The 27,610-nt window shown below is 48.0% G+C and overlaps 1 long non-coding RNA gene across 1 annotated transcript; it reads left to right on the forward strand.

The window, feature by feature from the left end:
- Positions 1–27,610, forward strand: LOC146059197 (uncharacterized). The gene is made up of 3 exons (XR_014470173.1): positions 1–211; positions 26,065–26,310; positions 27,481–27,610. It is a non-coding gene; the product is annotated as an uncharacterized LOC146059197 (long non-coding RNA).

Here is a 27,610-nt window from a genome sequence, read left to right on the forward strand (position 1 = left end):
AAGCATCAAGCTGCAACATCACACTGCCTATGGCGGGAGCCCCTGCTAACCCGTAAGTGCACTCAGGGGATTGAGCGAACACGGACGCTCACCCCTGCCTCTGCTCCAGCTCCTCACCAGGACATCCTCCGATAAGCACTCCCAGGGACTGCACCGACACTCCTTAGCACCGGCTAGACTGCGGGGCTGTCAGCTCCTAACAACAGAGAGGGTAAGCACCCGGTAGGGGGACGCCACGCTCCGGCTGTCATTCACAAACTAGTTTGATTTCACTTGATCCTATATCCCTACTGGAAATAAAACCATATTTTTGCTACAGGCCCTGTTTCATTTATTATTGATTGGATTAGTACTCTGAACGTTAATTTCACAATATTCATCAAAAAACTGGCACCTTATGTTCTGCCCATTTAGTCTGCTGTGGTCACCTGAGGGGTCCTATGGTGTACTGGGTCCCTAAAAGATTACCCGATAAGAGTGGGGTGCCGGAAGAGAATAAGTGGTGAGCTCTGTCATGCTCCTGACAGTTGGGATTCTGATGTCGGAGAAACGAATGTCGGAATCCCAACTGTCAGTATGCTATACCATACCCTAAGAGTGATACTGCGAGGACTGACCTGTGGACTACAAATCCCAGGCACCACATTATTTATTTATTTTTACAATACATCTTTATGCACATATTTGTCTCACAGTACTGATTGACATGTAACCATCATCCTGTTATACAGATATGAGCCGCTCTCGTTTAGCGGGGGTCTGGCGGTCGGATCACCAGCCGCCGGAAGAGGATGCGCGCGCACAATATTCTCATGCGTCTCCTTCCAACTGAGCTCCCCGTCAGTCCTCGTCGTTGCCTGCCGGCCCCACCGCCTCCCGACACCCCCAATAACCCTGCCCGTCTCCCTGAAGTGGAGACGGGCAGGGTTCCCATCCCCCGCCCGAAAACTGGGAGGTGCATGCGTGTGAGATGCTTTCGTGTCCCAGTCAGATGGAGCGCCGCTCCGGCAGCGTTTGCCAGCAGGGACATTCTGGCGATCCCCGGCACTGGCTGAGAGGCGCGCCATCTGTACATCATTGTCTCATAATCTTTCTGATCACTTTGTATCCCTACACTTTGTAGTAACTAGCTGAGCGCTCAGTAAAACCCCCCAAATATACCACAATTCGAGTTTGGACCAGTCATTACTGAGTAGCCCCTGCAAATCATAGACCGATACCGATAAAGCACAGGCTCCGTCGCATATATTCCGTATACCTGTGTTAGCAGAACGGCAGTCCTTGCTCTGGAGCAGCTGGAGTAGAAGATAACCCACCTCTAATAGGGATACAATTCTAGTAATGGGGACACAAGCGCTATCCGCAATGTGATGATGAGAGAAAATGTCTGTATGTGGTATATGGGGATACATACAATATCCCTGGGGTGGGTATGCTGGTGGTCAAAATTCCCACCCGGCATCCTGATGTGGAGAATTCTAACCCTCTCTCCCCCTACCTAACAATCCCTTGTAGCTGCCTAAACCGTAACCCCCCCGCAGCCTGCCCTAACCCTCCCTGCTAGTGCCTAACCATATCCTCCTTGTAAGTGTTTAAATCAAACCCCCCCCCTCCAACAGCCTAACCCTATGTCCCCCCACTAGTGTCTAAACCTAACCTCACTTTCCCCACTACTGATCCCTGCATACTCCCTGAATGTGAAGTTGCCAGTCACTATTCCGGCATCAGCATCCTAATCTCTTCAACGTTCCGGCTCCGGGACGCCAGCATCGCTATACTGAATGCTGACATCCTGTCTGGTGGGATGCTGACTGCATCCCTGGTATATAGTTATAAAGCATGTGTCACTGGTAGTTATAAAGTAGACCAAAAGGTGATTTTAAATCAGAAATGTTATTTGCTGAAACAATAGAGGTACAATGCTTCATTAATATACAGCAATGTGTAATGGGATGGGGAATATATACAATAATTGCAGCATTGTTATTGGTGACTGGTAGATCTGGTGATGTTAGCGCGGTGTCAGATGTACTGTAATAGCTGTTGGTAAGGTTTGGGGTTGTCTGTTAATAAGTGGTGGTGTGATGTCATATCACATTGCGCATACATAGAGAAGCAGCAATGCACACAGCCACAACACCACCATCCTCCATTGCCTCAGGGATGCAGTTGGGGCCCCCATAGTTAGTCCCGTGGTGGGAATTGAACCAATGTCCTCGTTCTGTGATGCGAATCATTACACCATGTTTGTAAAAATAATGTAAGGGGCATGAATCCGGAAATAAATTATAATGCTAAGGATTGGATGAGGGGCCCCATCCCAGTATCTGGCCTAGGGCCCTAAATTCACCACAGCTGTCACCACCAACAGCAAAGCTTACTCTTCTTCTGAACAACCAGAATAACACTGCATTGTCATTGCGTTGTCCTGACCTTATGCCATTATTGGCGCATCGATGCCCCCCCCCCCCCAACACTCAAGCTATGATTGTGTCCTTCCTGGATAAGACCGCACTTTGAGGTTTTGCACATGCACAGAAGTGTGAGAGTCATTGCGGATTGCGATTTTTTTTGCACTTCTGCTGGGCTTATTGAATTAGCCCCATAGTGCAGATAAGTAATGTGGAGTGATATAGTGTAGAGATGTAGTGTAGTGTAGTATAGTGAGGAGATGTAATGCAGGGAGGTAGTGCGCCACCAAACCAACCGTCCCACACAGGGAGACTTCTCAGCGACGTTGGTCACACACCATGCAGTGGCACACAATAGGCCCTTTGTAAATTTCAGCTCCAGGCCTATGTGGACCCCTCCTGGTGGGTCTACCCTGTTGCATACCTTTGTGTCATCTGCAAAAAGGCACATTTTACCCACCAATTAAAGATATTAAAAAGTACATATTCCTGGGGTACTCCACTTGTAATGTTTCCCTCCTTTGACTGTACTCCGTTTAGTACAACTCTCTGTTTTCTGTCCTGTAACCACAATCTTATCCATTCAACTATCTTATACCCCTTTTACACAAAAAATCCCGGATCTGACCCGGCATTTGGAAGAAGGGTTCAAGCCGGGTCGGATCCAGGATTTACTCCATTTACACTGCGGTGCCCACCCGCAATGTAGACGGAGGTGGCGCTTGGAGATGACATCATCTCCAAGTGCCGGGACCGCAGTGATCCGCGCCGGATACACTGATCGCCGTGCTGGGGGCAGCCCAGCACCAAGGTAAGCTGCTGGGCTACCCCCAGCCCCCATGCACCTCCCCAGCCACCGTCCGGGAGGTGAATGGATGCCGCACACAGGCATCCATTCACCTCCTTCGATGCCGCCGCTGCTGTCTGCAGAGTTAAGCAGACAGCAGCGCAGGCTGTGTCCCCCCCCCCCCCCCGTCCAACCTGTGGACGCTGCGGTCTGCAGGTTGGACGTCCCCCATTCATGTAAATGGGAGCCGGGTCATCCAACCCGGTGTACCCATTTACACCGCCCTCTGCCCAGGTCCTAGCCGTGTTCTACCCAGGTCAGGACCTGGGTAGAAGTCCCGTGTAAAGGGACACGGCGTGACAGAATTACACCGCCTCTGACCCACCGAAGACCCGGAGTTTTGAGGCGGTGTAAAAGGGGTATTAGAATCCAATCCCAAGCTTTCAAGTTTATTTAACAGTCTGCGATGTGGGACAGTGTCAAAAGACTTACTAAAGTCTAGATAAGCTACATCCACAGCCCCACCTTGGTCTATTACTTTAGTTACCTAGTCAAAAAAGTAAATAAGATTTGTTTCCCCTAATAAACCCATGCTGTTTCGGATCCTGTAAATTTCTGGTTTTGAGATATTCTACAACTCTTTGTTTTAAAAGTGCTTCCATCAGTTTTCCTACTACGGATGTAAGGCTCACTGGTCGATAGGTGCTTACCTCTTCCTTGCTTCCACTTTTGTGCAGTGGGACTACATTTGCTGTTTTCCAGTCCTCTGGGATTACTCCAGTAGCTAGTGACTGGTTGAATAATTCTGTTAACGGTTTTACCAGCTCCCCTTTAAGCTCTTTTAGTATCCTTGGATGTATCCCATCTAGCCCCATTGATTTATCTACTTTCAGTTTTGAGAGTTCTTTGAGGACTTTCTCCTCTGTAAATGTACTTGTTTCTCCCTCAGTTTTCTGACTATACTTGCAACTTAACTGTGGCCCCTTCTCCTCTCTTTCAGCAGTGAATACTGAGCAGAAATAATTATTAATATGATCTGCCATTACATTGTCCCCCTCAAGAAAACTTCCACTCTCTGTCTTCAGTCTAATTATTCCACTTTTTGTTTTTCTCCTTTCACTTATATACCTAAAAAAAAGTTTTTCCCCCTTTACCCAGTGACTGGGCCATTTTCTCCTCAACCTGTGCTTTTGCACATCTGATTACCTTCTTAGCCTCCTTCTGTTTAACAAGATACACCACTTTGTCTTCATTATTCTGCATCTGCTTAAATTTCTTAAAGGCCAACTTTTTTGCTTTCACAATACTTGCTACATCTTTCGCAAACCACAATGGCTTCCTTTTCCTTGTGTTTTTTTTTGGCTGGTCCTTTACCTTTCTTTATCACCTTCCACTTTATCTCTTGTTAAGGCTTAATACATTTGGACAAGTGTCAGCCTTCTCATGGGTGGAGAGGGTGCCAGGCAACAGATCCGGCAACTGCTGTGGATTGTGTCTCCTGGTGCAGTCCTGCTCTTTTTAGGTGACCGCGGTGACCAGAAAAGAAGGGAAGGCCCGACGCCACGGATGCAGCATAGTGACTTGTATAGCCCAGGGGATGGAGGTTGGGGGGTTAAGTCTTCCTTAACTGTGAGCAGGGTTTCAGCACATTTGAGATTTCTTTGTCTAACTGAGCAATGATGGATATGCGTCCAGCACACTCAGTATGTATATTATTTGTAAGTAATGCTGCCCTGTTTTATGTTTCTCTGGATCACGGGGCCCCTCTGATTCTTGGGGCCCAGGACGGGTGTACCCTTTGCACCCTCTGACGCCAGGCCTGCACAAGGACCTGGACCTGAAATGTCTGCGTGTTGTTGCAGGTGGTTTGACAGAATGCGGTTACCAGTATACTGATGCCGGCATCCCGGCTGCCCTCACAACAGCGGCACAGAAACTCTGAATATATCAGGATTCCAATGCTGGGAAACTGACAGCAGGAATACCAACCGGTAAGTACGGAGGGCTAGCTAGCATGCGGCTGGCGAAAGGAGGTTTGCACTAGCGGGGGGGACTCAGGAAAGGCTGCGGGGAGGGGAAGGTTACACATGACTGCAGCAAGAGAGGTTCTGCATCATCTCAGGGCTATAGTCCCATTTAGCCATTACCCCTGCTTGTACATTGCTGTATGTGGGTGTGTGTAGCACTATGGCAGCTATCCTCTGAGTAGATAACCATACATAACCCAGTGAGGAGACAAAGGGGCCCATTTATCATTTCATATTTGTGTCTAATTCCCCAACTATACCCGGCACTCCTCCTGCTGGACAACTGCTAGTGTAAAATGGCCCTGACAAAATGTCCACCCCCTTACAGCAGACCATTTTTGAGGATGCTAGAGTAGGCAGCCTCCTCTAGAATCCTTAAAAATGGTCTGCTGTAAGGGGGCAGCTATTTTTTATAGGGCATTTTTCATTAGCAGCAGCCTATCAGGAGGAGTGCCGGGACCTCAGACAAGCAGATCTGCAGGTCCCGGCCACAGACCCGACGGCGGCAAGCGGAGGGATGTGAGGGTTGGGCGTCTTCACTTTACTGTGGGGAGCACTGATTAACTATTATGGCGGATATGGGGGCACATATTATGTAGTTACGCCACTGACTGTATGCGATCCTGGGCGGTATGAACCGACCCAGATCGTATTGTATATGCAGTCCTTAGTAAATGGTCCCCCAAGTGTTGAAGCATCAGTCACCTCTGGGGCTCAACGTAGCTGCACAGATCCTCATAGCCCACAGTACTGCACCAACCTACCGTATTCTTTTATTACATATTACATTCCCAACATCTATTTAACACATGAATATGGGTCCGACCAATACAGTAGTACAATAGGAACATTCAAAGTAGTAGGTGGGAAATAACACATCAGACACGGATTGACTTGTGTGACTTTTTATTGTTGAAATAACAGATACATATAAAGGCCGCTCAGCGACCAAATTACTCCCCAGAAAGTGAAAGCAAAATGATGCTTCAAACTTGCTGGATATGGAGAGAGGGAGTTGTGAAGACAGAGATTGGGGGTAGGGGGATTACCCATCAACAGGACAGGCATTGTAGGGGTAGGGGGAATAGCCGTCAACAGGACTGGCTTTGGGGGAATAGCCATCAACAGGACTGGCTTTGGGGGAATAGCCATCAACAGGACTGGCTTTGGGGGAATAGCCGTCAACAGGACTGGCTTTGGGGGAATAGCCGTCAACAGGACTGGCTTTTAACTGCTGCATAAACTATAATGATTTAGTTTGATGCAAAATCAATAACAATTAAATATAAGTGACTCAATGAGTCCGAGGTCCATGTTTAACAATCGACCCTTGGCATGCCGTCCTCCTCCTGCCAGATGAGGCCAACAGAGATGCTGCTGTTATAGACGTCCTTCCTACAAAAACAGACTTTGATCAGTGACTGTTATTGTAAAGACCCAAACGTTTGCCATGTACAAGTCCTCTCATTATTCCCTGGCCTGCTGGTATGTAGCGTCTGCACCATGTTAGTTACTGACTACATTTATCTGTGTGATTCCTTTTTGGACCAATCACAGCGCTGATGCTGTGGGTGTGACATGACAAGGACGGCCCCATACAGAAAGCCCAGCGTACAGTGATGTGAGATTCCTCTAATGGGGCTACACACTGAGCGATTTTGGCCTTCTTATATTGTTACACTCGTTAGTATAATGATATATACGTGTATGTCATACAAGTAGAATATCAGCCAATCAGCGCTCTGTGTGATAGAACTTCTGTAGGGGCCCAACTGCAGGCAGATATGGAGATACCGTTTCTACATCATATCATGTTTGTAAGACAAGAGACCTGATATCTACCCCAGCGACCAGAGCGGGGAGGACGCACGTATTGTGCCGGCAACCTACCTGGGGGAGGAGTCTCTGCTCGCAATAGAGCCGGTGCTGCTGGTATCAGACGGGCTTTCTGCCATGTCCATCAGCTCAGAGCAGTCAGCAGTTGACTCCAGAGATGCTGTATCATCTCAAAATGAGAGACAGAATCCGAGTGGTTGCTATGGGCAACATCACCTCTGTTCATTGTAGTAAACGTACCCTGTACTTTCTATGTTTAATATATAATATTTTAATAGTTACCCCACTGGGCAAAGCTATGACTAAATCAATGACTAAAATTAGATGAAAATGTTCGTCAAGATCCACTGACTAAAACCTGACTAAAGAGTCGAAATTAAAAAATCTGACTAAAATGTGACCATTATTTTCGTCAAATTTTAGGAAAGTGACTAAGACTAAAACTATACTGAAAATCCCTGACAAAATTAACACTGCTGTAGATTTAAAGCAGTAAAAAGTATAAGGTGAAATCAGGCTGGTGAGATAACAAGCTCCTGTCCACTCACAGTACTCCCGGCCTATTACATATACATAAGCGAATCTAGGGGGTGGTCCGGGGGTGCACCGGACCACCCATTAGACCGCCGTACACAATTTAAACTTTAAATTTTAGTTTACAGTCCATTTTATTCTGAAGCCTCTCAGGGCTTCAGCGTTCCCAGTAGTGCACTGCGCGGGTGCACGGGTGACGTCACCGCGTACCGGCGCAGTGCAGGACTGAGAAGCTGTGTCGGAAGGGAAGAAAAGGCGGGAGCTGTAAGCGCCGCGGCTGCAGAGCAAGCGTGGAGCGGCGCTGCCCACTCAGAGTCGCACAGGAAGGACTGCAGTCCTGCCGTGGCGGCATCATCCCAGCATGGCTCCATTCGGCTCACAGCCTGAGCTGACACACTACTCGGCAGTATCTAACCGCCCACTGTCTTCCCCAGTGCCCCACTCCTCTCGGGCCAGTGGGTGCAGTTTCACCCCCTTGCTCACAGCTCCGCTCCGATGTGGGTGAGAGACGGAGTCGGCCCAAGGATCATTAACCCCAGTGTTTCTGGAAAGCTGAGGAGATAATGTGGCCTCCTCCAGGTAACTTATCACCTGTATATTAGATGTAGTGTATATATATGTATATATATATATATATATATATATATATATATATATATATATATATATATGTGTATATATATGTGTATATGCAAGTTACAGTCCAGGATGAAGGTGTAACTGTTTTCCCAAGTGATTATTCTGTCATATTTATACTCAGCTGCTGTGCTATGTGTTTTTTTTAATTGGACATTAAATTACTGACTATACTGAGGTGTACCGTCTATTATATGTTAACCTTTGGGTTGTAATATTTGTTTTGTAAAAATATATGTATGTATGTATAACATAACATAATGAATACGCTAAATTCGCCCTTGGGTACACAGGCACCTCCTAATGATGCGCTCTCCCCGCCGCTTCCTACCCTTTAAAGACGCTGGCTGGATGCTGCCCGGTGCTCCATCGCCAGGCGCCTCCTTCCTCCTCTGCCTGGCAGCAGCAGGTTTGTCCCCACACACCACTGCAGTGGCAGGCTCCTGGCAGCTCTGTCATATATACATGCCACTGTGTATATAGCACAATGGGGGCATTATATGTGTGTGGCACTACAGGGAGCACTAAGCATGTGGCACTACAGGGGCATTATATGTGTGGCACTATGGGGGGCAGTATGTATGTGGCACTATTGGGGCATTGTGTGTGACACTAAGGGGTCAGCATTATGTGTGTGGCTCTGTGGGGGACATTATGTATGTAGAACTAAGGGGGGCATTATATGTGGGCAACAAGCATGTAATTCCCCCAGACAATGAGACTGTAATCCCCCTGGGCAATGAGCATGTACTCCCCCTGGGCAACAGGCATGTAATCCCTCCCGCAATAAGCCTGTAATTACCACTTGCAACAAGCATGTAGTCTCTGTGGCAATGAGAATGAAACCCCCCCGGTGTAATGGGTCATTTGGTGTGTGGCATACTGTGTAATTGGCATTGCTGTGTTTGGAATAATGTGTAACGGGCATTACAGCATATGGCATAATGTGTAATAGGCAATTCGGTGTGGGGCATAATATGTCATGGGCTTTATGGTGTGGGACGTAATAGGTAATTGGCATAACAGTGTGTGGCCGAATATGTAATTGGTATTATGGTATGTGGCCTAATATGTAATTGTCATTATGGTGTGAAGCGTAATGGGCATCACAGTGTGAAGCCCAACGTGCAATGGGCATTACAGTGTGTGGTATAACGTGTTAGGCATGTGGTATACTATGTAATGGCTGTGTGATGTGTAATAGGCAATATGGTGTAAATTTTTAACATGCACTGTCCCTATTGTCAAGCCCTGACATAATGTGTGATGGGTATTACTGTGCGTGTCATTATATGTGATGGCCATTACTGTGCGTGGCATTATGTGTAATGGCCTTTACTGTGCGTGGCATTATGTGTAATGGCCTTTACTGTGCGTGGCATTATGTGTAATGGCCATTACTGTGCGTGGTATTATATGTAATGGGCATTACTATGTGTGGCATTATGTGTAATGGGAATTACTGTGTGTAGCAGAGTGGGCACAGCGGGCAGGGCGGCTGGACTGGATTGTGGAGCAGCCGAGTAGCTGAAGTGAGCCAGCCTATCAAACAAAGTAAGGAAGAGGTTGTGTTGATAGGGTGGGGTGTTGTGTTGTGTTGGGGGAGAAGGGGAGAACAAGGAATCTTGGTCATTATTTTATGGCCCCCATATTTTTAAAAATGGTTACTCTGCTGTTATTTGGGGAGGGGGGACAGGCAGCAGCCCTGAGGGTGCACTGCCCCAGGGAATGGGGTTTTACATAGCACTTTTTGTCACCAAAAGGTTAGGTAGCAGGTGCTATTGGTGGGAATAATTTGTCCCTTATCAGTCCAGGGTTGCCCGCATATGTGCAATATCAGTCCAGGGGTGCCCGCATGTGTGCCCTATAATTCTATGGGTGCCCCCATGTGTCCCATATCAATCGTATAATACCACGCCCCTTTTTGCGATGTCACGCCTCCTTTCACGAGACCATGCCCCTTTTTCGCCGCGCGGCTTAGCCGCGCAATGGTCATGCTTTCTGGGAGGTTGAGCCTGGGACCACCCATTAACATATTTCTAGATTCGCCTATGTACATATATACTAGTTACCAGCCTGTCACAGATCTCCCAGCTTATTACATATATACTAGTTACCTGCCTGTCACAGAGCTCCCAGCTTATTACATACATACTAGTTACCTGCCTGTCACAGAACTCCCAGCTTATTACATACATACTAGTTACCTGCCTGTCACAGAACTCCCAGCCAATTACATATATACTAGTTACCAGCCTGTCACAGAACTCCCAGCCTATTCCATATATACTAGTTACCTGCCTGTCAAAGAACTCCCAGTTTATTACATATATACTTGTCACCAGCCTGTCACAGAGCTCCCAGCTTATTACATACATACATACTAGTTACCTGCCTGTCACAGAACTCCCAGCCAATTACATATATACTAGTTACCTGCCTGTCACAGAACTCCCAGCTTATTACATATATATTTCTTACCTGCCTGTCACAGAACTCCCAGCCTATTACATATATACTAGTTACCTGCCTGTCACAGAACTCCCAGCTTATTACATATATACTAGTTAACTGCCTGTCACAGAACTCCCAGCTTATTACATATATACTAGTTACCTGCCTGTCACAGAGCTCCCAGCCTATTACATATATACTAGTTACCTGCCTGTCACAGAACTCCCAGCCTATTACATATATAATAGTTACCTGCCTGTCACAGAACTCCCAGCTTATTACATATATACTAGTTACCTGCCTGTCACAGAACTCCCAGCTTATTACATATATACTAGTTACCTGCCTGTCACAGAGCTCCCAGCCTATTAACATATATACTAGTTACCTGCCTGTCACAGAACCCCCAGCTTATTACATATATACTAGTTACCTGCCTGTCACAGAGCTCCCAGCTTATTACATACATACTAGTTACCTGCCTGTCACAGAACTCCCAGCTTATTACATATATACTAGTTACCTGCCTGTCACAGAACTCCCAGCCTATTACATACATACTAGTTACCTGCCTGTCACAGAACTCCCAGCCTATTACATATATACTAGTTACCTGCCTGTCACAGAGCTCCCAGCTTATTACATACATACTAGTTACCTGCCTGTCACAGAACTCCCAGCTTATTACATATATACTAGTTACCTGCCTGTCACAGAACTCCCAGCCTATTACATACATACTAGTTACCTGCCTGTCACAGAACTCCCAGCCTATTACATATATACTAGTTACCTGCCTGTCACAGAACTCCCAGCTTATTACATATATACTAGTTACCAGCCTGTCACAGAACTCCCAGCTTATTACATATATACTAGTTACCTGCCTGTCACAGAACTCCCAGCTTATTACATATATACTAGTTACCAGCCTGTCACAGAACTCCCAGCTTATTACATACATACTAGTTACCTGCCTGTCACAGAACTCCCAGCCTATTACATATATACTAGTTAACCTACCTTTCACACTAACGGAACATAACAGTAATGTCAGCACCACCAGTGCATGTGCCCGAACAAAGTAACACTACAATTAGACTACTGATCAGAAACAAACAGCCCATACAAAACACATGGGGAGGCTTACATCCAGCCCGTACATAACACCTGGGGAAGCTTACATCCAGCCCATACATAACACCTGGGGAAGCTTACATCCAGCCCGTATATTACACCTGGGGAAGCTTACATCCAGCCCGTACATAACACCTGGGGAAGCTTACATCCAGCCCGTACATAACACCAGGGGAAGCTTACATCCAGCCCGTACATAACACCTGGGGAAGCTTACATCCAGCCCGTACATAACACCTGGGGAAGCTTACATCCAGCCCGTACATAACACCTGGGGAAGCTTACATCCAGCCCGTACATAACACCTGGGGAAGCTTACATCCAGCCCGTATATTACACCTGGGGAAGCTTACATCCAGCCCGTACATAACACCTGGGGAAGCTTACATCCAGCCCGTACATAACACCTGGGGAAGCTTACATCCAGCCCGTACATAACACCTGGGGAAGCTTACATCCAGCCCGTACATAACACCTGGGGAAGCTTATATCCAGCCCGTACATAACACCTTGGGAAGCTTACATCCAGCCTGTACATAACACCTGGGGAAGCTTATATCCAGCCCGTACATAACACCTGGGGGAAGCTTACATCCAGCCCGTACATAACACCTGGGGAAGCTTATATCCAGCCCGTACATAACACCTGGGGATGCTTACATCCGGCCCATACATAACACATGGGGAAGTTTACATACTACCCATACATAACACCTGGGGAAGCTTACATCCAGCCCGTATATAACACCTGGGGAAGCTTATATCCAGCCTGTACATAACACCTGGGGATGCTTACATCTGGCCCATACATAACACATGGGGAAGTTTACATACTACCCATACATAACACCTGTGGAAGCTTACCTGCACCGAACAAGTAAAATGCTACTCTCTCTGAGATAATAGCATTCACAGCTGCTACCACTGCAGCATCTGGTGGTGGAGGTGATGCTGCCGTGAGGTGCCCTATGCTGGAGCTGCTGCTGGTTTCAGATTCACAGCTGCTGTTATCAGATTCACAGCTGCCACTGTCCGAGGAATCTGTATATATTGTTAGAAAGTGATAGACAGAATCAGATTGCTTGTTATGGGCAACATCCTGGGGAATCTCACATCCAGACCGTACATAACACCTGGGGAAGCTTACATCCAGCTCGTACATAACACCTGGGGAAGCTTACATCCAGCTCGTACATAACACCTGGGGAAGCTTACATCCAGCCCGTACATAACACATGGGGAAGCTTACATCCAGCCCGTACATAACACATGGGGAAGCTTACATCCAGCCTGTATATAACACCTGAGGAAGCTTACATCCAGCCCATACATAACACCTGGGGAAGCTTACATCCAGCCCGTACATAACACCTGAGGAAGCTTACATCCAGCCCGTACATAACACCTGAGGAAGCTTACATCCAGCCCATACATAACACCTGGGGAGGCTTACATCCAGCCCGTACATAACACATGGGGAAGCTTACATCCAGCCCGTACATAACACCTGGGTAAGCTTACATCCAGCCCATACATAGCACCTGAGGAAGCTTACATCCAGCCCGTACATAACACCTGGGGAGTCTTACATCCAGCCCGTACATAACACCTGGGGAAGCTTACATCCAGCCCGTACATATAACCCGGGAAACCTTACATCCAGCCCGTACATAACACCTGGGGACGCTTACATCCAGCCCGTACATATAACCCGGGGAACCTTACATCCAGCCTGTACATAACACCTGGGGAAGCTTACATCCAGCCCATACATAACACCTGGGGAAGCTTACATCCAGCCTATACATAACACCTGGGGGAAGCTTACATCCAACCCGTATATAACACCTGGGGAACCTTATATCCAGCCCGTACATAACACCTGGGGATGCTTACATCCGGCCCATACATAACACATGGGGAAGTTTACATACTACCCATACATAACACCTGGGGAAGCTTACATCCAGCCCGTATATAACACCTGGGGAAGCTTATATCCAGCCTGTACATAACACCTGGGGATGCTTACATCTGGCCCATACATAACACATGGGGAAGTTTACATACTACCCATACATAACACCTGTGGAAGCTTACCTGCACCGAACAAGTAAAATGCTACTCTCTCTGAGATAATAGCATTCACAGCTGCTACCACTGCAGCATCTGGTGGTGGAGGTGATGCTGCCGTGAGGTGCCCTATGCTGGAGCTGCTGCTGGTTTCAGATTCACAGCTGCTGTTATCAGATTCACAGCTGCCACTGTCCGAGGAATCTGTATATATTGTTAGAAAGTGATAGACAGAATCAGATTGCTTGTTATGGGCAACATCCTGGGGAATCTCACATCCAGACCGTACATAACACCTGGGGAAGCTTACATCCAGCTCGTACATAACACCTGGGGAAGCTTACATCCAGCTCGTACATAACACCTGGGGAAGCTTACATCCAGCCCGTACATAACACATGGGGAAGCTTACATCCAGCCCGTACATAACACATGGGGAAGCTTACATCCAGCCTGTATATAACACCTGAGGAAGCTTACATCCAGCCCATACATAACACCTGGGGAAGCTTACATCCAGCCCGTACATAACACCTGAGGAAGCTTACATCCAGCCCGTACATAACACCTGAGGAAGCTTACATCCAGCCCATACATAACACCTGGGGAGGCTTACATCCAGCCCGTACATAACACATGGGGAAGCTTACATCCAGCCCGTACATAACACCTGGGTAAGCTTACATCCAGCCCATACATAGCACCTGAGGAAGCTTACATCCAGCCCGTACATAACACCTGGGGAGTCTTACATCCAGCCCGTACATAACACCTGGGGAAGCTTACATCCAGCCCGTACATATAACCCGGGAAACCTTACATCCAGCCCGTACATAACACCTGGGGACGCTTACATCCAGCCCGTACATATAACCCGGGGAACCTTACATCCAGCCTGTACATAACACCTGGGGAAGCTTACATCCAGCCCATACATAACACCTGGGGAAGCTTACATCCAGCCTATACATAACACCTGGGGAAGCTTACATCCAGCCCGTACATAACACCTGGGAAGCTTACATCCAGCCCGTACATAACACCTGGGGAAGCTTACATCCAGCCCGTACATATAACCTGGGGAAGCTTACATCCAGCCCGTAGATAACACCCGGGGAAGCTTACATCCAGCCCGTACATAACACATGGGGAAGCTTACATCCAGCCCGTATATAAAACCCGGGGAATCTTACATCCAGCCCGTACATAACACCCGGGGAATCTTACATCCAGCCCGTACATAACACCTGGGGAAGCTTACATCCAGCCCGTACATAACAGCTGGGGAAGCTTACATCCAGCCCGTACATAACACCTGGGGAAGCTTACATCCAGCCCGTACATAAAACCTGGGGAAGCTTACATCCAGCCCGTACATAAGCTTACCCTCACTGGGCAGGTAGATGTCCTCCTGCGCCAGAGGTGTCCCCACCTTCACAGTAATGGGCACGACCATGTCCTCCTGTGCCAGAGGTTTGCCCACCACACGTAGAGGAGTGGTGCCGCTGGTGTTGGGGGGCTTCTCAGCACTAATGGGCTGGACCATGATCCTCCTCACTTTGGCAGACTTGCCTGTCTATAAGGTGCAGAGGAGGAGACACCATGAGCTGTGACTACATAACTCTACATAACAGTGCAGTCACTTTTTACTATAGAAGCACTAGCACAGATCAGTAGATTGAGTAGAAGCAGTAGTTCAGCACCGCGTACAGCGCCCAGTGGAATCAGCTGGAGCGTCACCATTGTGGCTTATAAGTTATTGTTATAACTATAGGCCCCCTTACATTATGCGATTTGGGCACGATTTTGCCCGATTCGGATGAATCGGGCCGTGAAATCGTCCCAAATCGCATATGGTGACATCCCCTCCGACCCGATGCGCGGCCCACGTGCGCATCGGATCGGAGATGGGTGGTCGGACGGGCTGCACATAAGATTTGCTAAATCTTATGTGCTGCCCGGAGCCGTGCTCCCCCACAACAGGGGACCTACCAGAGTCAGGCGCAGGGAGCCGAGCAGCATCAGCGGGAGCAGGGGGGGCGGCGCAGAGTACCAGGGAGCCGGGCACGAGAAGACGCTGCAGCAGCAGCACTTCAAAAAAAAAAGGGCCATACAAACGCATAGGAAGCCATTCATTGGCTGAGACCTCTTTCAGCCAATCAGCGATTGGCTGAGACCTCTCTCAGCCAATCGCTCATTGGCTGAGAGAGGTCTCAGCCAATCAATGGCTTCCTATTCGTTTGTATGGGGTTTTTCTTTTTTTTTGGAAGTGCTGCTGCTGCATCGTGTTCTCCTGCCCGGCTCCCTGGTACTCTGCGCCGCCGCCCCCCCCTGCTCCCTGCCCAGCGGCTTCCTGCCCGGCTCCCTGCACCCCGACCCCCCCCCCTGCCCACTCTCTGTTTGCGGGCATATTCCTGCTGCTGTCCCCCGCTCCCATTGTCCCTGCAGCTCCCCGGGAGTGGCATGTGATAAATCGCATGCGATTTATCACATGCAAAACTTGGCACATGAAGTGCCATCGCATGTGATCCTTCCTGGGGAGCTGCTGGGACAATCGGGTCCGACTTGTCGTTGTGACAAGTCGGACAAATGTAAGGGGGCCTTATGACTACCAACGTGAGCAGTTATAATAAGATTATAGCAATGTATAATGATGGAGATTAGATCCGCCCAGCTTTTTTTAACTGTATTTTCACTAAATTTCATATAGTGTCACTAACATATAACCATTGTTAGTGTAACACTCACTGGAGAGTACAAAGTGACTACCAGGGGGTATGCACTATCGCACAAAAGGGGGGGGGGGGTACCCAGTAACTTCAAACCCCACCCCCAGTTTTCTTTTAAACATCTGCACTCGGACCGGCAAAGCCCCGCCCCTCACAGCATAATTTAATGAGTAGCGGGTCTATGGTGAGGGGAAGGGTATAATATGACATAATACAAAAGAATCACGTCAATTTTGCCCCACCCCTTCACACAGACCTGGGAATTGTGGCATTATGCTAGGAATGGGTGGAGCCTAACAATGCAAACTGTCTGGGTCTGACCTCATCCTCCCCTAAACTACAGTAACAGTGAGTGTGTTAGTGACATAATAAATATATATATATATATATATATATATATATATATATATATATTGCCACCAATGGGGAGAGAATCAGATGTTTGCCTTCATCGATGGTGCAACATAACACGTGTCATGCCCTGTCCCTGGATTTGATTGGCCCACGAGCTAGTCTGTCTGGAGAACTTTAACTGGTGTCATCCTTACCGACTAGAGTGCCAGCTTGCAGCACCAAAACATCCACATATATATAATATTACATACCTTCCAACTTGACCTACTCCAAAATGGACAAAATGCTCTTTTCTAGATTTCTTGGACTTCTCTATTAGGCCCTTATTCTGGTTGGTGCGGTGTTTGCCGCTTGCGGTCGTACCGCCGATGTTTTTCGTCTGCGCATGTGCAGAGGTCACTCTGCGCATGTGCAAGCGGTTTCGCCGTACGTTTTTTTTAGACGCTGCACAGGGGGCGGAGAGGGGCGTGAGGGGCTACTTAGCCTCATTACCCTATGCATACGCCCCGCGTTTCATGGGCGTTCCCATGCAAACGCTGGGCGTATGCATGGTAATAAAGCCGTGACGCATGTGTAGGGGGCGGGCATCTGACATCGCCGGATGTCAGCTGCCCGCCCCCATACATGATTTCATACGGACAAGTGTCCGTGTGGTCTAGGGTGGCGGGAGCTGGTGGAGCGTGCGGCCCTGCATTCGATGGTCGGCGACCATCGAATGCAGGGGCTGCTCCCAAGATGGAGGAGGCGTATCCCCGTCCACTTTCATGCGGACCGCCACATATCCGCGTACGGACGGAGGTGGCGATCCGTATGGAAGGCGGGGATTCGCCTGCACGGTCCTGGCCGCATATTCTGATCTGGCCGCACAGATCAGAATAAGGGCCAATATTAGGGATGACCATCGATGTGGTTGCCATCGATGGCGATATTGCATGTAGTCATTGATGGTAGCCTTCCACAGTATGTAATTGTGGTTTCACCAACTGATGGTTATCCGTTTTATGTGACAGACTGGCTCGTGGGCCAATCAGTTCCAGGGGCAGGGCATTACAGGTGTTATGTTTCACCATCGATGAAGGCAAACATCTGATTCTCCCCCATTGATGGCAAAAATGTATTCAACATCAGCCAGAAACCATCAATGACTATGAATTATCGATGGTTGTTGGCCATGCCTACTTATTTTAGGATTGCTATCACCTTTCTTAACAAGCAACTAGTTCAACACAGGTGACAGCAATTATAATATCAGAGGGAAGCGCAGGAGCAGAGCATTGTGTCCCTCCTGGAATGGGTCATGTTGGGAGAAACCCCCATCTTACATCCTGCGTTTCCCCTGGTATGAGGGTCACCAGCAGGGGTGCCAGATCATCCCTTTAATAAGCGCACATATGAATTACACAGGTCCCAGGGGTCAGAGTTCATACCAACTGTCATTACATCCAATGAGCAATCAATATATTTTTAACACAGGATTTGGGGCTAAACTTGACTACTCATCGGACATAATGACAGTTGGCATGATCTCTGACACCTGGGACCTGTATAATTAATATATGCTCTTATTAAAATGATGATCTGGCAACACTGGTCACCAAGTGGCATGCGCAGTTTGTGGCAGTTAGAGTCAGGCAGGAGGAAGATGGGCAGTAGGCAGCTACCGGCAGGAGAAAGGCGCACACTGCAGGGAGCCAAAAAGGTGAGAGGGGGTCTCCTTGGGTCACCTATACAGTGCAAAGGAGAAGGTGCATACCCCTAATACTACATACAGGGAGCACCATCTACCCATGTACCCCTAATGCTACATACAGGGAGCACCACCTACCCATGTACCCCTAATACTACATACAGGGAGCATCACCTACCTGTGTACCCCTAATGCTACATAACAATGAAGCAAATAGTGGCCACCGGTGTCAAAAACACTTGAATTCCCCCCATAGAGTTGAAGAGCAGCGTTACCCTTTTTGTTACATGGATGTTCAATACATGAAAAAAACAACTTAAGTTAAAGTGGAAATGTGTGCACATTGAGAATAACAATACAATATACCTATCCCCCCGTATTTAGGCTACAGAACTGGACAAATCACCACCATATCTGCCCAGAAACTCCCAATATCGGCTGAGCTCCCCCTATGGTGGCCTATGATAATTCTCTGTATGTACAAAGTACAATCCATAAATATAACAGCGCACTTACCTTCCTGCTGGGTGCAGGGATGCACAGTTTACTGCACATGCAGCCCATAATATCAGCTGTATTATATAGGTAACGGCCAAAAAATTAGAGTAGAGCTGAAGCACAAGAGAATAAACTCAGCTTCCTCTCCTGATGCCGGTAGAAAGTCTTCTGACACAGAGCATTTGTGATGTCATAATGATGTCATGGGACAAGATGGCCGCTATGCAGTCAGTTAGTTAGTGTTAGTGGGTATTACTGTATATATCTCAGTGTCTTCTAACCATAACATAACACCGTCATCCAGTACCCTCTTTATACTAATAAAACATTGGGATATTTGTAGCAGTTTTACGATTGGCAAAAGCAGCACAAAAATAGGTACAATACATTTACTATGAGGGCGTAGACCCATGACTACCCCATGAGCCGTGAACCCGCCCCTATGAGCTGTGACCCCACCCCCTTTTTGTACGCAATTATAGGCTGCTAAGGAAACAACAACCATTATTAGTTATACCATGGGGGCAATATTATTTAATTCCTATATTGGGGGAGGTAAAATAAATATATAACAATTGCACAGTACCACTTCTTTAATAATGGGCAATGGGTGTAATTCTCAGCATACAGATGGGGCAGGCTACATCCTGGCTGGCGGATCGCCAGAACGTCCCCGCTGGCGATCCGCCAGCAGCCTCGCCATCCATCAGACTGAGACGCGCGTGCGTCTCACGCGCGTCTCACGCGCATCTCACGCGCATCTCAGTCTCCGTCGGCGGGGCGACGGAAACCCTGTCCGTATCCGCCTCAGGGAGAAGGACAGGGTTAGGGGGGGAAGGTGCGGGCAGGCGGCGGGGACCCCGGGTTACCGCGACAAGCCGGCGGGGAGCGGATGGAAGCACCGTCGGAAGGGGACGCGCGCGCCTCTCGTGCGCCGATTTTTGGCCGATTTGCATGCTATTCCATCCTTGCACACCCCCAGGTACTATGCGATGGTATGCAATGCGATTTTCGGGAAAATGCCCCTGATTGTACAATTAAATATCGCATAGCATTGCATGCCAGCAAGTGGCATGTGATGCGATTCGCAATGTTAAATGCACCCCCATTGTCAACGACACCCCCACCATCAACGCTAACCCGAAGCGTGGCGAGTGCAGCGAGCTTGCGAGGGGCGGCGGTAAGCGTCCTCTGACCTTTTCATACCCCCACTATTCACGTCGGCGTGGAGTTGATTATATATAGTGTGGCGAGCACAGCGAGCCACCGAGCCCAAAGCGTGGCGAGCAGACGCAGATCACTTTACATGTATTCCGCGTCCCCTCGCCGCGCTTCGGGTTCGGTGGCTCGCTGGGCTCGCCACACTATCTAAAATCAACTCCACGCCGACGTGGATAGTGGGGGTATGAAAAGGTTGAAGGATGCGTACCGCCGCCGCTCGCCACCCTTCGGGTTGGCGTTGATAGTGGGGGTGGCGTTGACAATGGAGGGGCATTTAACATTGTAAGCACCCATTAGGGTGCTTGTACATTTAAAAATCGAATCGCATCACATGCATCGCATGCCGCTATATTGCATGCAATGCTATGCACTACGATGGAAATCGGGGGTGTGCAATGATGGAACAGCATGCAAATCGGCCGGAAAAACTTGAAAAATCGGCCAAAAAACGGCCGCAAAATCGCATCCGATTTTTGCATGCGATTTGCTGCCGATTTCGCAGGCGCCCTGATAATACACAAGTACCGAAAATCCTTAACTGTGTAACAAATGTTCTAAGCTCATGCAAGTTTCCACATAACTGATCTTTAAACCATTCTCTCCTTTTTGTTCTGCAATGTGAGGATGGATGTAATAATTATTTACTATGGTGCACTGCCCTCCGAGCCCGAAGTGTGGCGAGCGCAAGCGGATACCTGTGAAGCCCGCAAAGGGATGCGTTTACCTGTGAAGGTATCCGCGTTCCCTCGTGGGGCTCGCTGCGCTCGCCACGCTTCGGGCGCGGTGGCTCGCTGCGCTCGCCACACTATTCTATTCTCAACTCCACGCCGACGTGGATAGTGGGGGTATGAAAAGGTCGTAGGACGCGTACCGCCGCCCCTCGTGGGCTCGCTGCGCTCGCCACGCTTCGGGTTCACGTTGATCGTGGGTTGGCGTTAACAATTGTGGGTGCCATTTCACACTTCAGGGTGGCTATTTGGCCTCTGTGGGCCATTTAACATTGTTTCCTATGGAAAAATCGGGTCAATTGAGGCATTGAACATGAAAATCGGGTCAATTGAGACATTTAACATTGTTCCCTATGGGAAATCGCGGGCATCGCGTCGGTCGCGTCACACCCGATTTTAAGTGCATTCAATGCCCGCGATGCCCGCGATTTTTTTACCTGCGATGCCCACGCGGGCGCCGTGCTAGGTAAAGAGTAACTTTTTTTTTCCATGTCAACAAAATCAAAGAGTATAAAAAAGCAAAGAAAGTGATAGCAGGCAAAACAGGAGCGACTTTATCTCCATGGTAAGCGGAGTAAGTAAATTGCCCCCCAAGTCCGGATCTCATTTCTGTAAAGAAAGATACAAATACAAATTGGATAGTGTAAATATTGTGGCACGTTCTCTTTAAAACTCTTTGGGTGAAATTTAATAGGATGAGAGATTTAGAAAGTGAGAGATTTGGTAAGAAATCTCCAGTTTTTTTAAAGCAGCAATCATTTACACTTTAAAATCAGACTGGTTTTGCAGTGTAAATGATTGCCGCTTTAAAAAAACTGGAGAATTCTTACCAAATCTCTCACTTTCTGAATCTCTCATCCTATTCAATTTACCCCCAAATAACCATGGGTCTTATTCTGATCGGTGCGTACTTTCCCGAATTCTTTCGGATCGCGTTTTTTAGCCGTCTGCGCATGCGTGGGGAACGCTATGCGCATGTGCCACGTATGGTCTCCGTACTTGTTCTCACTAATACCGTACAGAAATGTGCACCGCAATCATTCGGCCAATATGGGTGTGTTATGGGCGTCATGCGGAATGACACAGGGGCGTAGTTTCAAAGTGGGCTAAACTGGGCGGAAACATGGGCGGACACGGGGGAGTACACATATTTGGGTAGGCGTGCATTCGGACAGCACGCCGAATGCACACGAACAAAAAGGGTAGAAATGTGCGGTGTCCAAAAGGCTAGTATTGCTTTGCGGACACCACTCGGTCATGCGCTAGGCAATCGGAACGCCTAATCAGGACGGACGCAACACAACCAATGTCAGCTGAACCCAATACAATCACCTACTTTACTCATTACTTGTTAATGACACGCTTCTCACTGCTACAATTGGAAGCATTGCAGCTTAAAGGGAACATTACATGCTGCACTTGTCACACACTTTTACACTGCAAATAATCAACACAACTTAATATTAATAATACTAATACACATGTCACTTCTGCGTGTATCAATTAATACAGACATTTGTGGGGCCAAAATAACATTTATTAAAGAAACTTTGCCAAAAATGACAAAAACATCACAAAACAAATGGTACCATAACAGGACTAAAAGTAAATAATATATAATAAATAGCCACAGCAGAATCATTAGGAACACATCAGGTGGCTTCATAACAAAAGTACAGCACCAACACTTCAAGTACAGCACACAGTAATGCTAGCCCAAACAGGGCAACAGGGGAACCAAACATGACATTTGAACCGCGGGCAAATGTGGTGACCCTCGGCACGGATTTTGACACAGGATGCTGACACACACAGCTCAATGGAAGATTTGGGAAGACATAACGGTGGAGATTAATGGGGACACAAGTTCATTTGCGGGCACGTTTGCCCCTGGCAGGCTCCTTGCCACGTGCAGCAGCTCTTCGGCCTCGCCCACGGCCACGCTCAGATGGAGGGTCACGTGGAGCACATGCTGGGGAGGGGGGGGGATCTTCTTCCCCGTCTGGCAGCAGGGAGTGATGATGTTGGTAAAGCACCCGAAGCGGGTGACATTAGGACCCTATTGGTGGTAACTAGCTCCACCATAAGTTCATTATGGCGGAGGAGGAGTTCATTTTGCCGCAGGGCTTGATCAGCCAGCACCTGCAGGCTAGCAGCAATAGCTTGCTGGCTGTCACTCATAGCTTGCTGGCTGGCACTCATAGCCTGCAGGCTCGCAGCAATACTCTGCTGGCTGGTGGTCAAACCCTGCAGCACCTCCTCGGCCCTACGCACCCGCTCGAATGCCGAGTCTCCCTGCTGCACAATACTGTCTAGCACACGGCCCCACGTGGACAATTCAGCCGCGGACATTTCCGGCTGCTGCTGCACGGGCCTGCTACTGGGGCCAGGTGGCACAGACTCCACAACCTCCTCAAGAGAATCTGGACCAAGCGGTGGGGATGCTGTTGAACGAGAAATTACCAATTACCACACATTCCATGCCAAATTCAAAACATCTACTTATGGCCTGCCAAATAATTACCTTCAAGCGTAGAAGCCATCACTTCCACTGGGGACTCGCTGTCTATGGTGCTCACCCCCCGGACCTCCTCCACTGCAATGCAGCACTGGGCCATCTCTTCCAGGGGGGTGAGCTTCAGCTTGCCAGGCATGGGGCCAGCCCCAGAGGTGTGGCTGTGTTGCCACCGCTCGGTCAATTTCTTCTTGAGGTTGCCTTTGAAGTCGTGCCACCTGCAATCAAAGTGTACATATTAATACATGTAACTCCTCATGTTTGCTGTAGCACCCATTGCAATATGAAACATAATACAACATGCGCCTACTGACACCAAACTTACATTATATTCATTTTTAAAACCAACCCTTAGAAGATACAACAACAGTCACCCTCCAATAACTATCTATTCAATGTCATGGCCAACATGTCTGTGCCTCCAAGCAACGTGAACACCCATCGACCAACTCCATCTAATATTGAATGTAAACATTACTGGACTTGTACTGCTCAAATGTAACACACATGTACTTGCCTCTTCTTAACGTGCTCCGCCTCACGAACTTGTGGAGCCACTGCATTAATCTCCGCCGTTATCTCCTCCCAGATCTTCCATCTCCTTGTGTGTGTCAACTTTACCGCTGGGCACTCTATTAAATCACGTGCCCGGGTCACCAGGATGTCAAGCTCCTGCGGTTCAAATGCCATGTTTCTTGTGGTTGGTTCCTCTGTTGCCCGACTGCGGCCACGGGCACGGCCACTGGCACGTCCACGGGCACGGCCACCGGTTGGTGTACTTGAAGTGCTGGGCTGGCTACTCTGTTGGGAAGCCACCTGCTGTGTTCCCAATGATTCTGCTGATGCTGAGGATGGGCCAGCTGCTGATTGGCCTGATGTTGATGGCCCATCGGGCTGCTCTGGGTTGAGGGGGACATAGGTGGTGTTGGCTTCCATGCGGGACAAGAGATTCTGCACCACCTGTTCTTCCTCTGACTCTGAGCCAGCCATGTTTGCAACAACTGTTTGCCTTTCTAGGACAACTTTAAATACTATTTCTGTAATTGGCGTTAATCAGCTGCAACCTGCGTTCCGTACGGCCGCGTTCCGTACGCCAGCGTCAACCGTGCGGCGCATACGGGACGCCCCTTGGTGTGGAAAAATATTTCTCAAAAACCAGGAAAACTGAGTAAGTCAGATTTAGTAGCTAAATGCAGATTCCAACACCAATTACAAAATAAAACAGAGGTCACACATGAACTGTATATTTGAATGTACATCTGTACTGTGCACTTGTTTGGTATGTAGTACAACTGACACTACCCATTCCATATGTCAATCCAGTCCACCACTTAGCCACAAGTAATCAGTGCTAGCATCCAAATCACATGTGAAAGCACTCCAAATTCAGGTTGGATGCTAGCTACTTTTCATTCCACCTCTGTAGTAGGGGCCAGTAGAAGGTAAGTGTACACATGGCAGCATGGGCTAATTTTTGTAAAAGGTCTGCCACTATTTGCTATGTTTCTGCTGCATAGCTTTCATTATAAAATAGCTGTTTAGAACCTTGTGGAGTTAGGTGTAAGTGTCTACTGATGCAGACTATTTCACCTGGTGCTTCTACCCATGTTTGGTGGATGGTATAGATTATATATAATGTGTTTCCATCTTATTTTACACTGTCTGTTTAGGATGGGTGTGCGATGCAATGGGTTAGCCGTCTGTTCTGGCGCATACACGCTGTTAGTGTAAAAATGAACAATAAAGTTAATACCAAATATCACTCTGATCAACCAATGACAGCACATGATTGTTTGATTTGTGCCATTGCTAAGATGGCGGCCTATGGGAGAGCAGCCCCATTCTCTTCCGCGGAGCTGCGAACTCTGGTCTCCGTTATGGAGACCAGGCTAGGGCGTGCCAGCCCTTTTATTACAAACCGGCAGAAGCGCCAGGCATATGCATTGGCCCGCAGGCGCATATTCGCGCGCACCCAGGTGCGCAGGACCATCGCACAGCTGGAGCGGCGATGGTCTGATCTCAGGCGGCGCCAGCCTGATAAGCTCCAGCAAATACGGGCCAGCATTGCTCGATGTAAGTGTTTACCCATTAAATGCCCAATTGTACAATATTGCTGACATGACCATTTTTCAACCAATAAGGTAACCTGCCTGATCCATGAGTTAAACATGGCATACAATATATGTGTGCTACTTCCTGTTTGACACCCTGTAATGGTCATAAAATATGTTATTGGGGAGGATTAATGCTTGTGATGCTTACAATGGGCCAAATGTCACAGCATACCTGCCATGTTACAGGCTGTGTTTTGTAAAGGCCACTAAGGAGCTGTTTGCCTGTACAATTATCAGTACTTATAACCTTTGCATTTCTAGGTTGATAAGGCTTAATACAAATTACCACTAATTGGTACTTTTTTTATTTATCCCAAACACAGCACGTGATCGAGCAAGACAGGCCCGGGAGGAGGCAGAGGCGTCCCAGGCCCAGGAGGAGGCGGAGCCAGCTATGGGCGAGGAGGGAGAAACTGAAGAAGTGGTGGAGGATGTGTGGGCAGTGGAGGCGGAGGTGGTGGCTTTCGACCACGAGGTGGCAGCCGAGGAGGAGGTCGTGCCAGCCGAGGAGGCCCAGGAAGAGGGGGAGGATGAGGAGGCCTGTGAGGTGGAGCAGGCGGCCGAAAGTGGTATGTATACATAAAGAATCATTATTCATTTTGTCATCCACTATTTGATATGTAGCACTGTTGATTCAAATGTGTTTGAAAATACTATAAAGGCAAACAACAAATTGGGTAGCAACAGACACACTTTGGGGTTAGATAGGGTGGCCAAACCATCCCTTTCATCCTGGACACATATTAATGACACAGGTTGTGCGGATGGCTTTCAGGTCGATTTTAAGTGCCACTGAACCTGTGTAGTTAATCTGTATCCAGGAAGAAAGTGATGACTTGCTCATGTAAGGGTTACATGTCCCTGCTGGTTGCATACAATCTGTAGCCTCATCTAGGTGAGTAGAGTTTACTGGTGATTGTTCTTTGTAAACTAGATTCAGTATGGCATAAATGGAGTATGGACAGGCGTGGCTTAGACTGGAGTAACAAGTGGTCAGTGCCCCTGGGCCCTCCTCTAGCTAACCACCCCCTTCGGTCTGCATGTATGTTTTGCACCATAATTGTGTGTTGATTTGGTCTTGTAAGCTTGCAGCAGGGCCCTCCTACCTCCAAGTCTGTATGTTGTTACCCAGTTTGTTTTATCACTGTCTACTATTGTAAAGCGCAACGGAATCTGCTGCGCTATATAAGAACCTGTAAATAAATAAATAAATAAATAATGCTTTTGAGCATGGGAGTGGGTTAGTGCTGCAGCTTCCCCTAACTGGCATTCTGACAATGATTTCTGGAGCAGACCATCAGCAGCCAAGCCATGCTTGATTGCACAAATGTACTGAGCATTCCTGAGAGTTGTGTAACTCCCCTGCCAGGCTCCATCATATAACAGACAATGAACTTTGTTTGCCGAATTTTGATTGGTGCAGCGCGTGACATGCTTCTCACAGCTTTGTCATGGGTGGGTTTGGATTGAGAAGGAGCAGTATGACTGTGAGGTGTTTGACAGAGTAAAGGGTAGAGGGCCAAAATCAGGCTTTCCATGTAGTATGTATGCATGTATGTATAGGTGTATATCTCATATATATAGTTATATATGTGTGTGTGTGTGTGTATATATATATATATATATATATATATATACACACACACCTGTCACAATGCATGTTTAAAAAGTAGGTTTGACTATGTTAAATGTATGCATGAATATCATTAGTCATTTTTCAATTTGAATTTCCTCCACAGATGAGCCTGCCCAAGCAGAGGAGGGTCGCCGTGGGGCCCTCCTTCGTCTGCGAGGCCTGATGCGCCAAATGTTGGCACTAATGGACAGCATCATTGATGCCGAAAATTAATTATGTGTTTTTGAAATGTG

Source organism: Crinia signifera, chromosome 2 (genome assembly GCF_055691185.1).
Source record: "Crinia signifera chromosome 2, ASM5569118v1, whole genome shotgun sequence".
Taxonomy (NCBI): Eukaryota; Metazoa; Chordata; class Amphibia; order Anura; family Myobatrachidae; genus Crinia; species Crinia signifera.